The sequence below is a fragment of the Phyllostomus hastatus genome, unplaced genomic scaffold (genome assembly GCF_019186645.2).
Source record: "Phyllostomus hastatus isolate PE091 unplaced genomic scaffold, TTU_PhHast_1.1 phas_contig_80, whole genome shotgun sequence".
Classification (NCBI taxonomy): Eukaryota; Metazoa; Chordata; class Mammalia; order Chiroptera; family Phyllostomidae; genus Phyllostomus; species Phyllostomus hastatus.
This window is the reverse complement of record NW_025333960.1, coordinates 53,602,546-53,618,390: the sequence shown is the minus strand read 5'-3', so window position 1 is coordinate 53,618,390 and position 15,845 is coordinate 53,602,546.

Here is a 15,845-nt window from a genome sequence, read left to right as displayed (position 1 = left end):
TTTCAAATTATCTGTGTTACGAGGTCAAAAATAACCCGGGGAAAGAATTACCCAGGATTCAGCATGCAGAGCCACGGCCTCATCCACAGCTAAGCAAATTAGCTTTGGGCAGTTCTGACTTCAGCTAAAATGAGCAAGTGGCTACGAGGGGTTTAATTAAGTGACCGAAACTCAAGTCCTCTTTTAGTCATTTCTACAAAATTGTAGCACTGAAGGTCAAATCCGTCCACAATCCACTTTAATACTGTTTTTCAACCACAGTTAGGAAATACCAATGCCCGCCCAGGGGCCCCAGGGGTGGGGGGGAGCTCTGTCTCTGAGCCCCGCTGCCCGAGGAGAAGCGCAAAGACGAAGTACTGTCAGACCCGGGCACTCCCATTACTGTTAAGCACTCGCTGCCTGCAGTGGCCGAGAACATGGAAGGGAAGAAAGCAGCAGCCTGGCCAGTCTGACCCTAACAGCTCCTAGATGACACTGCTGTAGTCCCTTAAGCCAAGCAAGAATTAAGTCCGGAAAAGAGACACCCCGGGATCTGAACGCACAGACTCCCTCCAGCCGGCACAAGATCTGAGTGGTCACCGATATTGATTCCACCTGGAGGCAAGACGCCTCTCGCTGTCACACACTAACCGAAAGGGTAATCTTCCAACAGAGAGAAACAAGCTGATAAAAAGAAGGGGAGGGGGACCTCCAGAAAGAATGGGGGAAATTGAGAAGGAATCCAGTGAAGACACTTTTGACTATCAGCAATAAAAGGTGGAGGGCTAAGCATCTTGTTTTTAAGACGTAATCTCACATTATTAAAAAAAGAAGAAGAACGGAATACAATTAAATTACCTGTCACTACAGATCCCAGATGAACGCCAAGGCCACCCGAAGGCCAGTTTTAGGGTCTCTCTGAATGCCCCATGCATGTCTTGGAGCGGAGGGAAGAGCAGACCCCAGGGAACCCGCCCCAGCCTGTGACAGCGCCCCGACACAGCGCAGCGCCCCCTTCAGGGGAAGCCGACGTGCTGAACGGGTTTCTCTCCGTACACTGGTGTGCACACGCACACCCCGGCACCAGTTTTCAAGGACCATCGGGGTGAGACGCAGGGGACCCTGATGCCCACCTCCACGGCACAGAAAGCCACTCTTCTGCCCTGACTGGTGCCCTGTCCCCACACTGGGGGGCTCTTGCTGGCATCAGCCCTTCTAGCGCTGCTGACATCACAACCTCCACCCAGTGCCAGCCTGTTGTCTCCACTCTGGCTGCCACCTCGTCCTTGCATGGCCTTCGGTCCCATCACGCCCTCCTTCTTGTCGCTCAAGTTTGCGGAGTTGTCGGGCAAATGCACACGAAGGCACTGGTTAACGAGCTCTCCTATTCTACAAAACTAGTCCCAGATCCGTGGTGCTTGCTGAGCCCCTTGGTCTGGGTTCTCCTGACCACAGCCAGGTGCAGGCTGCCCACCTGCCCTCGCTGGACATGGAATTGGAAGGAGGGGCACACAGTTACCTCTCAGGAGCCAATGCAAGATGGGGCCACGCACCTCCCTCTAGGTCAGTGGAGGAGTCCAAAGAAAGGAGATTTACACACTAACAGCCAAGCGCGGAGGGCCACAAAAGCTGTAGAAACCACTGGCTGGCACCTGTTCCTCCTCCTCCCCTGAGCTGCAGAGTTCTTACTGGGTTATCTGATGAATGCACCTGCTCAGACTGTGTCCCTGCCGTCCCCGGAGGCAGGTGGTCCTTGTTAGGATGCACGGACCTTGAGGGGTTCTGCTCTATGCCCCTGGCCCCGCATCTCTGCAGAAACCCCGCCCTCCCTGGAGAGGGCAATGATGGTCAGGCAAAGGGTACCAGCCGACAGAGATGTCGTTACCGTGCGGTGCTGGGCTCATCATTCCGCCCCATTCACTTCCCCATCGGGCATGCGTTCGTTAAATCCTTCAGCAAACACTCGTTTCAAGAACTTGGCTTTGACTAATGTTGCTTCCCTCAGAAGTCGTCTCAGCTTACCTTCGTAGAATTCTTTGTTCCAACGTCTATTCCCCGCTGGTGGCTCCCACCCACCTGCGTTTAAACTGTCAGCACACTGGAATTACTTCTTTACCTACAGGACACCGTACACTTTTTGAGAACAGGAGACGTCTTCTACCCGACTTTGAGTGCCCCGAGCCTAGCACACAGGCCGGTGCAGAGCAGGGGCTCAGAAACACCGAGTGGGGCCAGCAGACGGTTGGGACCTCGGGGGAGTCATTCCCCGGGGGGCCTGAGTTCAAGACCCAGCTCTGCTGTCTACTGGCCACGAGGATTTTTAATTACTCCTTTCACCTCTCAGGCTCCATTAAAATATTTATGAAGTGGAAAATGAGTAGGTATTTTTTACATATTTATTTACTTATGTTTTATTTTTAAAGGTTTTATTTATTTAATTTTTAGAGAGGGAAGGGAGAGAGAAAGAGAGAGAGAGAGGAACATCAATGTGCAGTTGCTGGGGGTCACGGCCTGCAACCCAGGCATGTGCCCTGACTGGGGATCGAACCTGCGACACTTTGGTTCGCAGCCCACGCTCAATCCACTGAGCTACGCCAGCCAGGTACTTATGTTTTATTTTTAATTGTATTTTCCCATTACTGTTTATCCCCCCTCGATCCTCCCTCGCCCCTGCAATCACCACATTGCTTCCGGTGTCCACGAGTCCTTTTTCCTTTTTGCTCAGTCCCCCCACCCCCACACGACCCCCCAGAGCTGTCAGCCTGCTGTCTGTGAGTCTTTTTGACTTTAAATAATTTATTTTTCAATTACAGCTGACATACATTGTATGAGTTTCAGGTGCACAACCCAATGATTAGACATTTATATCACTTACTAAGTGATCACCCTGATAAGCCTTGTACCCACCTAAGCCTTATACCCACCTAACACCACCCATAGTTATTACAATATTATCAACTATATTCCCTAGAGCAGGCGCTTTTTAAGAATATTTTTAATGCTAACTGCTTATAAGTTTAGCTTATACTTCAAAGCAGGGAATACACTAATATTTAATTTTAAAAAATCTCTCTTCCGAATCCCCATAAGAAAGTAGATATGGCCAACAAAATTCAAAATAAATCCTTTCCCTCCCAACATGATGTGGTTGTCAGTGCGGCGCTGCCTCTCCGTGAGCTCGGACGACACTCGAGGGAACCAAGGAGGTTCCTTTAGCTCCTTCCTCCGCCTGCTGCCTGCGGACTAAAGCATCTGCGGTCCTTCTTCCGACTCCCAAGGAAACACGTGCCGCCATCCCCGAGTATTTTTGTATCAGCTTTTACTGCTCTGTGGCCAGCAAGAGGATCCGATGAACTCACCTGGCGGCGTGTTGGACAAAGACTCCACCCAGAAGTCAAAAATTTAACAAAATGTTTAGTGAACATCATCAGCTGAGATCATTCATTTTCCATTTTACATATATGTGCTTCTATAATCCTGTCAACCTAGATAAACTTCAAGTTGCAAAGAACCCTGAAGGCGTTAACCCCAGTGTCTGCTGCAAAAACGCCCTTTCAGGGGAAAACGGGAAGAGCCCCGATTTCCAGCGCTGGTTTCTGTGGCGCAGACACTGCCACCCGCACCGACTGCCCTGCGCTCGGTGAAACCGCCGGCTCACAGGACTCTCCGGTACCGGGCCGGCAGCAGTGAGGCCTGCGTGAGTGTGGTTGGTTGGGTGATCATAGGGGTGAGATCATTTACAGTCTTCACTTGAACATTTCACCTGAAATGGCCTACGGTGTGCCTGAGTGTGATGTTGTTGTTCCAGAATCACATGCTTATGGTTTTGCAATTTAAAAAAGTGGAGGGGGGGTGCTTTTTGTGCCGGACCCCTGCGTTTGAAAGCGGCTTTCACGAGCCGCCGGTAGGGGGCCCCAGCACGGCGCGGACTCCGCCGCTCCGACTCCGCTCTAAATCCTCGCTGCTGGAAGCGCCGTCCCTGCGCCCAGGGCACGGCAGAATCCGGGGCAGGCGTGGGCAGTCTTCAGGGCCCCTGCGCTACCGTCTTTTCTGTGGACAAAGCTTTACTGGAACGAGCACCACCCGCTCGTGTGCATGCGATCTGGCCGTCCCGCACGACAGCAGCAGCAGAGCTGGGTCGTGGCCGCGGACAGAGACCCCGTGGCCACGGAGCCTACACTGTTTCCCATTTGGCCCTTTGTCAGCCGAGTTCGCCCACCTCCAAGCCAGGGGACTGTGGACATGCATAAACCCCCCCGGCCTCACCCCAGACGGCTGAACAGAAGCCCTATTTTCCAAGCTTATCCGGTGATCCCTAGGCCAATGGAAGTCGAAGAAGCTCACCCATTGGGAGGGAAACCCCAGATTAGCATTTGACGGAGCTGGGGACTATTATGTAGCCAAGCTGACACACACTGGGCTTCAGGACAGAGCAGGACGTGACTGAGTTATGGGCAAGAATGCAGACAGAACATAGCAGAGAACAAATGTGACAGAAATAATGATCTCCTAATTCATAATATTGCAGAGAATAGATATGGCCCTATGGGTTTCAAACAGTAAAAGCAATTATCACAATTCTAATACCACAAAGTGATCTGGGACATAGTTCCTATAAACTCTAATAGACCTCGGTTAAATAATCTTTTCAAGAAATATCTACGGTCTCCAAAAGAATATTATTTTAATGAATGACATTAACTATCTCCCCCCTCAGACCTTAACATAGAGTTTATTCAAAGGCAGCACTGGTGATGGTTCAACTCCAAGAGATTCCTCTTGGATCCCAGATCACCAAAAAATAGACAGATAAACAAAAAACAGTTGGGACTTTCAGAGCACCGCCCACCCCACCCCCCCGGCCCGATTCCACAACAGAAAAAGAAAACCAACCACACAACGACAACGAATCTCATCTGGTGAGTTAGGATGATGCAGGTTTCCGCCTCTAATGAGATGCTAGCTGAAGCCGCTCTCGATTTCTCCTGGGGTCTCTACAGACATAACATTCCCTCATTATCAGCTCTTCAGCAGAAAAGGCGAGCGGTGTCGTGTTCCTTTCCATCTCACCGAGGGACGGACGTCTGGAAGCAGTAACTCGGAGCCCTGAAGTGCAGGGAAGACGGCCGCAGGGCGCCCAGGGGTGCTTCATCTGCTCCCTGGAAGAGCTGGGCTGTGGACGTGTCTGCAGCTTCTGCTTGGAGAGGAGCTCTCCTCCGGACAAACTGATTGGTGATGGCACGGGGTGGGGGTGGGGCAGTATTAGCAGACCAGCTCTGGTGGCCGTCACAGACACCACAGGTCTCCGCTGGGTGCTCTGAGAACCCGTGTGGCCACCAAAGGCAGCCGTCACACGGCCCAAAGCTAAACACGGACCCCAGTCACCTGACTGCGTTCATGCAGACAACAATCCCACCATAGTTCATTTAAAAATGTGTATTGTTTGAAAGCCACCAACTGTTTTCATACAAAAGTTTGACCTTAGAAATAGTCTATGTCTAGCTTAAGACAGAAGTGCTGACCCATGGGGGTCAAGCCCCCTGAAAGAAGTGGGGGGGCCCAGAAGAGGGGTTCACTGCAGGGACCGCACAGGCGAGTCCGCTGGGGACCTTATCACACCGGAACGTCGGGCTGTGTCACCGAGCCCCTGACCCCCCGGGAGCGAGGCCCAGGGCCGTGACCTGAGAAAGTCTCCAGGGCCTGCAAGGTGTGGTCAGGGTCGGGAAGCACCAGGAAACACTCCCAAACGTGGGGAATGGTCCACTCTTACTTTCTAGTTGTTGCTGTTCAAGGACAGCAACAGAAACCCTGAGGACCCGTTCCTTAAGCACTGAGAGTATCCCGTCTTCAGGAGAGAAGCCGGGGTCTCAGAGGGGTGCTGGGTGAGCCGGGCGGACTGCAGGCAGACACAGCGTCCCTGCCGCTCGGCCACAGGGCTCGCCACCCCCCCCCCCAGACTGTCCCCCACGCTGCACCAGGCGGCTCTCACCCCGCCCTGTTTTCCACGCAGTGAACCAGACGGCTCACTTGGAAATGAGAACAGGACCCCAGGTCACGCCCCTCTAGCTTCAAACTCTGCAGCTGCTCTCTTACCGCTCTCCCAAGACCCCCAGTGTCAGCCTGACCTACCACTTTCCTCGACACAGCCTGAGGTCCCTGTCCACCTGGCCTTGCCTCCTGCCCCGGGAACCTTCTTCCCGGGCCTCACATTCAGCCTCACTCCTTCCTGGCCTGGGGTCTGCGGAAGTGGGAGCCCCCTAACCAGAGCCTCTTCGTGCGCCGAACTGCCTTCCTGCAGGGGGACTTCGCTCTGCCTCCGCTTACGCTTCCATGGAACCTGGCACAGTTCACGAGTGCTTATGTATTCGGGTGACACAAGGTTGCATTTCTCCCACTGCATTTTAAGTCCCCTGAGTGCCCCCGGCATGGCCCTTTCGCCCCGGTTTCCACTCAGCATGCAGGGCCACGCCCACAGTAGATGTGATGAACGGATGAATGTTCCTGTCACACGTGATCATGCGGCTGTACAAACAGAGGGCTTCACTTAGCATGATTTCTTTACACAATGCCCTATGTTCTGCCCGTGGCATGTGGAAATCTTTTGAAAAATAGGAAATGATGTGTAGGTTCCATACAGCAATGACCAAATATTCATAGTCTGGGCTACTGACAAAAATAAATGGCACAGATATCAGAAACTTTTATTTTTGATGGCATTTTGTTAAATATGACTGGGAAATCCTGTGGAGACAAGCAGAAAATCACAAGACAACCTTTGCTGGGCTATAAGGAAAGAAAGATTAGAAGAGGTTCAGGATAGACTACACCGTGCTTATGTGAACTCTCCAAGTTTTGAATGTAAGAGACATTAAAAACAAATGGTCTAGCCCTGGCTGGCATAGCTCAATGGATTGAGCGTGGGCTGCAAACCAAAGCATCGCAGGTTCGATTCCCAGTCAGGGCACACGCCTGGGTTGCAGGCCACGGTTCCCAGCAACCGCACATTGATGGTTCTCTCTCTCTCTCTCTTTCTTCCTCCCTTCCCTCTCTAAAAATAAATAAATAAACATTAAAAAATTGTCTAGAATAACTGTGATTTAAAATCAGGACAAGAAATTGAGGTCCCACCCAGGCAGAATACAAAAAAAAAAAAAAAAGGCTCATGAATTCAAACGAGTGTTTTGCCTGTGACCGGTTCCGGGTTCACCCCTCTCACAGCATGGACTCTCACACTGACACTGACATGTCAAGGGGCTTAGACTTTCGTTCCACACAGTTTGTTTGGGTTTCAATTGGGCAAAAACTAATGATCACTTAGTGCTGTTCTTGCCAAAAATGTACAATATGAATTTAATACTAAGGAACCATCAAACACACCAAGCGCAGGGACATGGTCTACCCAACCCCTGGGCCAGTACTCTCTCTGCAAAACTCTCCAGGACTCAAAAGACAAAGACTAAGGGACTGTCATAGATTTCAGGACACTAAAGAGACATGAAAGCTAAATGCAATGTATGATGTTAGTTTTGATCTTGGACCATAGGAAGAATATTGCTAACAACTAGCGAAATTTGAATAAATCCCAGAGCTTAGTTAATAAAATTGTATCAAATTATGGTTTTATAAGATGTTAGCATTTGGTACATCTAGATGAAATTTATATGGTAATTTTCTACAACATTTTTACAATTCTGTGTGAAGCCTGAAATAACTTCAAAATCAAAAGTTATATATATATATTTTTTAAAGGTACAGCTCAACAATAAACCATCGCTCTCAAAATGGGCATAAGACACATCACCAAAGAAGATCTATAGTGTATAAAAAGGATACCCGACATCATTTGTCAATAAGAAATTTCAAGTTAAAATGAAACATAACTACATAGCTATTTGGGTAAAATAAAAAATACTGACAATACCAACCACTGACAAAGACATGGAGAAGCCCGACTCTCATCTAGTGCTGCTGTAAACCAGCACAGTCACTTTGGAAGACGGTTTTGGCAGTTTCTTTCAGAACTAAACATAGCTATTTACCTAACAGATCTGAACGCATGCCCACATAAAATCCTGCATGAAAATGTTCACGGCAGCCTTCTTCAGAATTACCAAAAACTGTAATCAACCAAGATGGTCTTCTGTAGGTAAATGGACAACCAATCAATTTTTAAAATAGAATTCACCTGATCTGAAAGCCAGATCAAGTAGAGTAGGGGGAAAAAATCAACAAGAGTCTCAGGGACTTGGGGAGTGTCAGCAAAACATCCAGCATTCAAATCACTGCATCCTCAGGACAAGAGTAGGTTGGAGGGCTTAAAGAGTATTTGAAGAAATAAAGGCTGAAAACTTCCCAAATTTAACAAAAGTCATAAACTCATCGATTCAAAAGCTAAGTGAACTCTCTGCTGAATAAACCCCAAGCAATTCTTGCCAAGAATCATCAGAATCGCACTCCTAAAAACCAAAGAAAGGAGAAAAGCTAGAGAGCCACCAGAGCCCAGTGACATAGCGCTTCTAAGGAAACTCCGCTCAGAATGACAAAGTTCTCATCCGCGGCCCTGCACCCGAGGAGGGGGCGCAGCCATTGTTAAATGCTGAGAGGACTGCCGACCACGAATGCTACACCCAGGGAAGCTCTCCTTCAGGGATGAAGGAAAAACAGACACGTTCTCTGGTGGGGAAAAACTAAAAATAAATTGTCATGACCAGACCTAACCTTTAAAAGTGGGAGTTCTTCAGATGAAAAAGGATAGGGTACATTAGTTTAGTTCCTTAAAGGCCCAAATAAAGCTCCATTTCTTTCCTCAATCTTCTCTGGGCGTGCCAGTGTCTGAAAATCATGACATCCTGCAGCAGACAGGTGATTTGTCCCACTCATTTCAAAGGTACTGCATACTGTAAACTGTTATCTATTCTTTCATATGCATCCTATCTTTCCAACTCGTTTGGAAAGCTATGATTATTATAAAAATATTTGGCATCTTTCTGAATGCCCAACCCTTGTTCAATAAATCTCCATTTAACGAATGGAGGATAGTTCTTGAATGGAACCGAAACGTTATCTAATGAAAATGAACTCACATTTCAAAGATGAGGAAACTGAGGCCACGGAATTATCCATAAGGTCACAGTATGAAAAGTAAACAATGTGAAATGTGTAAGGCCTTACTAGTGAGAGAGGATCTTGGAAGGTGCAGGATGGTCCAGTTATCCTTAATTATGGCAATGTCAGACTCGGTGGAGGCTGGATACAAGATACGGCCTTGGTGCGAGTCATGCCATCGAAGGCTTAGAAAAGAATAAAGGACATGAATTATCAGAGAAGCATTAGGTGACGAAGTCTGAAGAGACAAGTACAAATCATAAAGTGACCTTCTCTTTGACAGGTGCACGCAAACCTCGTTACACTACACATGTTCTATATCGAAAGGATGCAATTACATTTTGCACTTGAAAAGTATAGTGAAAAATTCTCCAACTTAATGCTAAATAAAAAGTTTCATCCATTTAAATCTAAGTATTAGATAATGCATTGCATTATCCTTTAAAATGTGCAGTGCTATCGTTTTATAAATGCTTGTTATCAGACGAAAAAGCTATCCCTCCACCCAATAAACCATATCTATTAATCATGAGATGTAAAAACATATATATAGATGAAAACGTGTTTTTAGTCAAGTATATATTGCCTCGAGTCACTCAAGCAAAGGGCAATGAAAGAAGGGTGGGGCAGAGTCATGCACATTTCCATAACAAAGTGATAATCAACATGTAAGATACACCAAAAAACGTGAAATGTTTTCTGAACGTGGAAGGAATCATCGGGGCTCACCCCTAATTCTTCTAAAGCTGAAAAGGCTGCAGATTTGCATTTCCCGTCACTAAAGGACTGACCCGGAGCCGCCTTATAAAAGGGGTCGTTTTCCAAGTGCTGGTTTTCAGTCCGTGATGTGTTCAAGAGGGAGAAAAATCAAAGGGAAACTTGAAACCCTCCGAGTGGAAACATCTACAAACCTGCCTTCGGAAAAACACAGAAATGGTCACTGTGGGTTATATTTTTGCATCGAGTTTGCAGCTGAAGCTAAGGGCAAAGAAGATAATGCGCCCCGAGAAAGAGCAAATGGGAAACGGAATCGGAGACGTAGCATGTTTTTTAACATCTTTAACCAAACACATTCTTTCTAAATTTTTCATGTGCTTTGTTTGATCTTCAAAGCATGCAAAAGAATTGATGTGCTAAAATCGGACCAGCAGAGGTTAAAGGCAGACAACCCAGAGGTCACCTCCTGTCCTGTGCTAGAGGTGTTTAGATAAAGGCCATCGGAAAGATTCTTTGCAGAAAGTTAATTTCTATTAAAAAAAAAAACTATGAAAAGGGAATGACTGGCATGGGAAGTTTAGACATCCCTCCCCTTCTAAAAATGGGGTTCATTACCGTCTGATTTAAGCCAGAACCAGCGCAGATTCCTTTGGGAGAAGATGGCACCTGCTGACGCAGCCTGAACATGAGCCGCCCTCCCACCTACCCAGGTACAAGGAGTGCCACCCCGAGGCACGGCTCTGCACGGCGAACGGGCAGATTTACCAATGAAATGCTTCCCAGCAATCAAGCACATAAGGTGGTCTGACTGCCTGTCCGTAAGCTGGATCAAGTTTCCAGTCTGCATCCTTGGGACTGTTCTAGCACCAGCCTGCATTACTTATCCACTCGGGACCACCATGGAGATCCCCAGGCGAGGTTCCCCACCTCAAGGCTAGGATCAGGGGATCAGAATCCTGCGGACTGCCTGGCTGGCCGCTGCGCCACGGAACAGACAGTGTCGTCTTCTCGTATTTCCACATTCTAAGCTGGGAAGTGAATGGGAGGAGGATGCCTGTGAGCCTTGCATTGTTCCGCGGCCTCGTCAACATCGCCCCATACAGACAGCGCCGGCCCAGCCGTTGTGAAGACGATGGCCTACCTTCTGACTTGCATGCCAAGCGCCTCAGCTACTGGTCTCCAGCAAGCCAGACAAACTTGGCAGTCAGAAACTCCTACTGAGGAAGGACGCTTTTCTCCACTAGAAGCAGTCTTCAGAGGTTCGTCGGTGCACCCTCGAAGGGATCACTGTTTTGAGAGGCCCTTACTAAAAGGCCCTTTCACGGGGTTAAGCCTTCTTAATATTCATCACAGGCTTAAAGTTTTACCTCCCCTCTTCCCTTGAGGAAAAAGAATGGGGTGACAGATCGGAACTGTTAACTATCATTCTCAATAAGTCGAATAAGACTTTTGCACTCCTTTTTAAAGAAGAAAACAATTGACATATTGCACTAAGTGAGCATACAACGTGAGCACTGTTGCTATTAGAAACCCCTTTTCAGAACGGCTGCCAGCTTCCAGTTAATACTACCTCTAAAGTGCATCCATTCATTCATTACCTTGTGCCAGGCACCCCTCCTAGCACTGGGGATAATGCAGTGAACACAACAGACAAAATCTGTTCTCGTCTAAATGACATCCCAGCAGAGGGAGGACAGTGCACAGGAATCTGTCTCCGATGAGGTCACCGGGGTCTGAGTGGAACCCACAACAGGAAACCGTTTATGCCTAAGAGCAGGAGGGAGACATCTCTTTGCATTTTGTTCCTGGTCCTTGGCTGGTGAGGGACCACGGGAAAGCGGGCAGCATCCTGTCTACCTCCAGGGTGGTCGAGTCCTACCCCAGGCCAGGAAGCAGGGATCTGCCGACGGCCACAGTGAGGGTGGGACCTCAGCGGGCGGGAAAGAAAAGACACCTGTCCCAGGTGCCCAGCTGTCAGAGGGAGAAACCAGCGGATGACTCCAGACAGACCCCTAAAGGGAGAGATTCTTCAAGAAGAGGGCGGAGGAACACAGGAGGACCTTATCAGCAATGCCACGCATGTGACGACACCACACCTGTCATGAAATGAAGGTTGGGTGAAGGTAGCCAAGTGCCTCTGTCACCCACAAAACTGCAGCTGAGAAATAAACTGAGGAAGACTAACGACAGCTCAGAAGGGGAACCTGAACTTGCAAGAGGGAAAACAGTGAGGAACGGAACTGGGTCACAGCAAAAGGGGTGACATTCTGTCTGGGAGTTAATGCAATGCTAAAATAAGGGAGGGAGAGGGAGGGGGAGAAGGAGAAGAAGAGGGAGGGAACGAGAGGAAGAAAGAAAGAAACATGGATCCGTTCCCTGGCATCGACAAGTTCCTCCTGTACACACCCCAGCTGGGTACTGAACCCACAACCTAAGTGTGTGCCCTGACAGTGATCAACCCCTGAACCTTTTGGTGTATGGGAAGATGCTCCAACCAACGCAGCCACCTGGCCGGGGCCACTGCGGTGACTTTTAATCGTGTGTGGCCACTGTCATTCAAGAGACTGATAAGAGCGAGCGAACCCACCTCCAGGAAAAGGTCCATGAGCATGTACGACTGGTGTTCCACCATAATTTCACCGAGATCGCCGACGCTCAAAGCCCAGCCACAGACCCTGTCTGGCTCTAGGTTAACAAACTCCGGCCGGGTAAACTGATCAAGTTTATAAAAGTCCCATAAAGGACAGATTCATGAGGAGACGTAGAGTCAGTGCAGGAAGAAATGATAAACCTGTTGTTACCCCGGGTCCCGTCAGTGACTCTAACATAGGAGGCAAAACAGAGGAGGTCAACAGGGTTGGCTTTGCACATATTTAATCAGGAGTGTCCAGTCTTCGGGCATCTCTGGGCCACACTGGAAGGAGAGTTGTCTCGGGCCTCCCATTAATACATAGAGACGCATCCTCACACACACACACACACAAAATCTCATAATGCTTTAAGTAAATTACAATTTCATGCTGGGCCACATTCACAGCCATCCTGGGCTGCACGTGGCCCGCGGGCCGCAGGCCGGGCACCGCCCCCCCCATATTAAATAATATGGTGAGGTGGGCTTTTGTCCCTATAGTAATGAAAGAGCGATTGTATTCCTCTTGTGCTTAAGTCACCGACCATTACAGTCACGCGGGCATGCGCTAAGCCAGATTTCAGCTCTGGGGTTCGGAGCCATAGTGTTGACCCTGAAGCCGCAGATTCCCAGGGTAAAGCTCAGAGGAAGAGAATGCTGAGAGTCGGCTTAATCTGCTAACGGGATTAGATCTTCTATGTGGCCCCAACCTTAGCACTACCGCCAGGAGCTCATCAACATCTCCTCTGCAGGACCTTTCATAATGGACACAGCAGGAAACAGGTCAATGCATGATGGCCCAGGCAGGACAAATTACGGAGACAGCGCTCAGGGACGAGCGGCCACTGAGAGTGTCGGGAACGTTACATCGGGAGAGGAACACAGAGTGGCTGACAGAGGGGTGTCACAGCATGTGGCCGGGTCCCGATGAGACCCAGCACTGTCACTGCCTCGGTCGTCAAAGTGATGGCCGTGAGTGTCAGTTCTCACCTGCAGGACTGCCCAGGGCAGGTGAGCTGCACGGAAGCTGTAATTGCTCATGAAGCCCTACAGCTCCCGAGTGATTTGTTGTTTATGCAAATTAGAGTAGACTACCTCTAAAGTAGCATTCCCCTAATTCACTTGCATTCCAACATACTCTCGGTGCCTTAAGTTGGCAAGAATTGCCAAACGTAACCCAGAACACGTTTAATGATACCGCAGGCCCTTCACCTAGCGGAGGGCACCAGCCTGGGGAGCCGCGAGGCTGGGGCTCAGTCCTCACCTCCCCCAGGGAGCAGCTGCTTGACTTCCCAAGGCTGACATCTCAGTGCTCCTGGCTTCTCATCAGGGGAATCACAGTAATCACAGGGTTTACCTGTTTCTGAAAAGGTTTCTGAAAAAACTTAAAAGGGTAATTATGTAAAGCCATTCACACAGTATCTGGCTTGTAGAAGACATTCGGTCAACGTATTCTGTTACGTTATTATCATCATCGGTATGGATTTCACCAAGCTGTGTCACGCAAATGGCGACACAGGTTGTAAATGAATTCAGCGGTTCGCCCAGCTTCCACCACCGGACTCGTGGGAGTCGGGGTATATCTGCAGGAGCCTGTGACCCGGCACAACCATCACCTGCACCACGGGATGTGGCAGGGGACAGAGAGGAGATGAGCACTCCCCCCTCCCCGCCCCCCACGAAGGGTCAGGGAAACCGAACCCTGTGAGTGCTCAGACAAAGGGCAACAGGGATGCAGCTGAGGCCGGGCTCCGGCAGGAAACAGCTCAGCCTCCGCCAGGACCTGCGTGACTGACCCAAGTGTGTGGGGCAGACGGTCAAGTACAGCCCCACCTGCCTGCAGGTGCATTCACAGAGATGCGAGCCACTCTTCTTGATTCTCATAATCAGGGAGCATGTCGCTTTACCTGGTCAACGATACAAATCTAATGGAAAAGCACTTATGAATCTAAGCGTGATGAATTCCTAGGAATTTTCATGTAACACTCGGAACTCATTCATCGCAAACTGAATTTTCTCACACACACAAAAAATAGATTCCATCCAATTCTCTTGTTACGGGTGACCAAAAAAACAGGATCGGACACTATCAACATTTCTATCCTGCTTATATGCCCAAGATGAGGGGCTAAGTACTCTGCATTGTTAATACATTGCATGAAAATAGTTTTATCTTTCATCAATCGCAAATCTTGAAACACAGATCAGCCACGAAATGTACAGATGAGTGGCACCTTAACGGAAGACCAACCTTTAGTTAACAAGCACAACCTTTAGTTAGCACTTTAGGCAACGGGAACCCCGGTATTAAACAGAACCAAACAGGAACAACCACACAAGGGTTTCGGGAGCACAGGGTAGAGAGCTGTACGCAGACCGTTGTACTAGGACGGTCTCCACTCACACGGGTGATTCAAGTTATTTTTAAAGGAAGGTGGGCGACTCATCTGCCTTAGGAAACCAGGAGGGCAAGAAGCATTCTGTGCACATGGTGAGGTCCCACCGTCTCTCCTGTTTCTAAACCCAGGCAGTGGGCTGTCTGCTCTCAAGAGCAAGGAAACAGATGCCAAGCTGTAATCAGAGCATCCGTGACTGCGTGGGACTTGCCGAGTCCCCCTCCTCACAATGCCACGCGGACCTTCCCAGAGTACCGATGTCTGCACCTCGCAAAACACTGCAGATGAGCAGAAAGTCTGAGTTAACTTGATGTCCTTTTTCTATGTTCAGGGGAAAAAAAGAGTCACAACTTTGATCTAATTTAATTCTGAAGCTAGAATTAAATAATGAAGCTACAAATTAGAATCCCTACAGTATTCAGCGAACCTTTCTCAAGAGTCAAGTCTTTATTTTTCTTTCCTTTAACTGCGCCTTGGTAGCCCTGAGGGCTGGAGGCTATGAGAGGAACAGCAACAAAAGTTTATCAACATGAGAAAGAGTTTAAATCCTCTTGAACCTTCAAAAGCTGTCTTTGGACAAGAATCTTGGGTTTTGAAAACACTCACATCCTAATTACGTTTAAACACCAGATTCTGATCTTTTGACTCTGCAGCTCATCTTTGTGAAATTAGACGAGTTTCATGGCTGTAGATTAAGACAAAACTCCTGGCTCTCCACGGTGATGAGGGGCTCAAATGCTAGAAAAATTTTAGTTTCAAGTAAATAGCTAATAATAAGCTTAGTAACTAATGTATGTAGGTAAAAATCTACGGTTTCCGGAGCTGGAGAGAGGCCCCACCCTGACTCCAGGAGACAAACCGCAAGCTGGTCCACCTGGGTGCCTTAGGAGGACCGAGAGCCATTGCGATGGCGCCTGGGCCACTGCGCTCCAGGGTGAGAGGCCTACCGCCCAGAACGCAGACAAAGACCACCGCCCAGGGCCCAGGCGGGAAAAATGCTGTGGCTTTTTACCTGATTC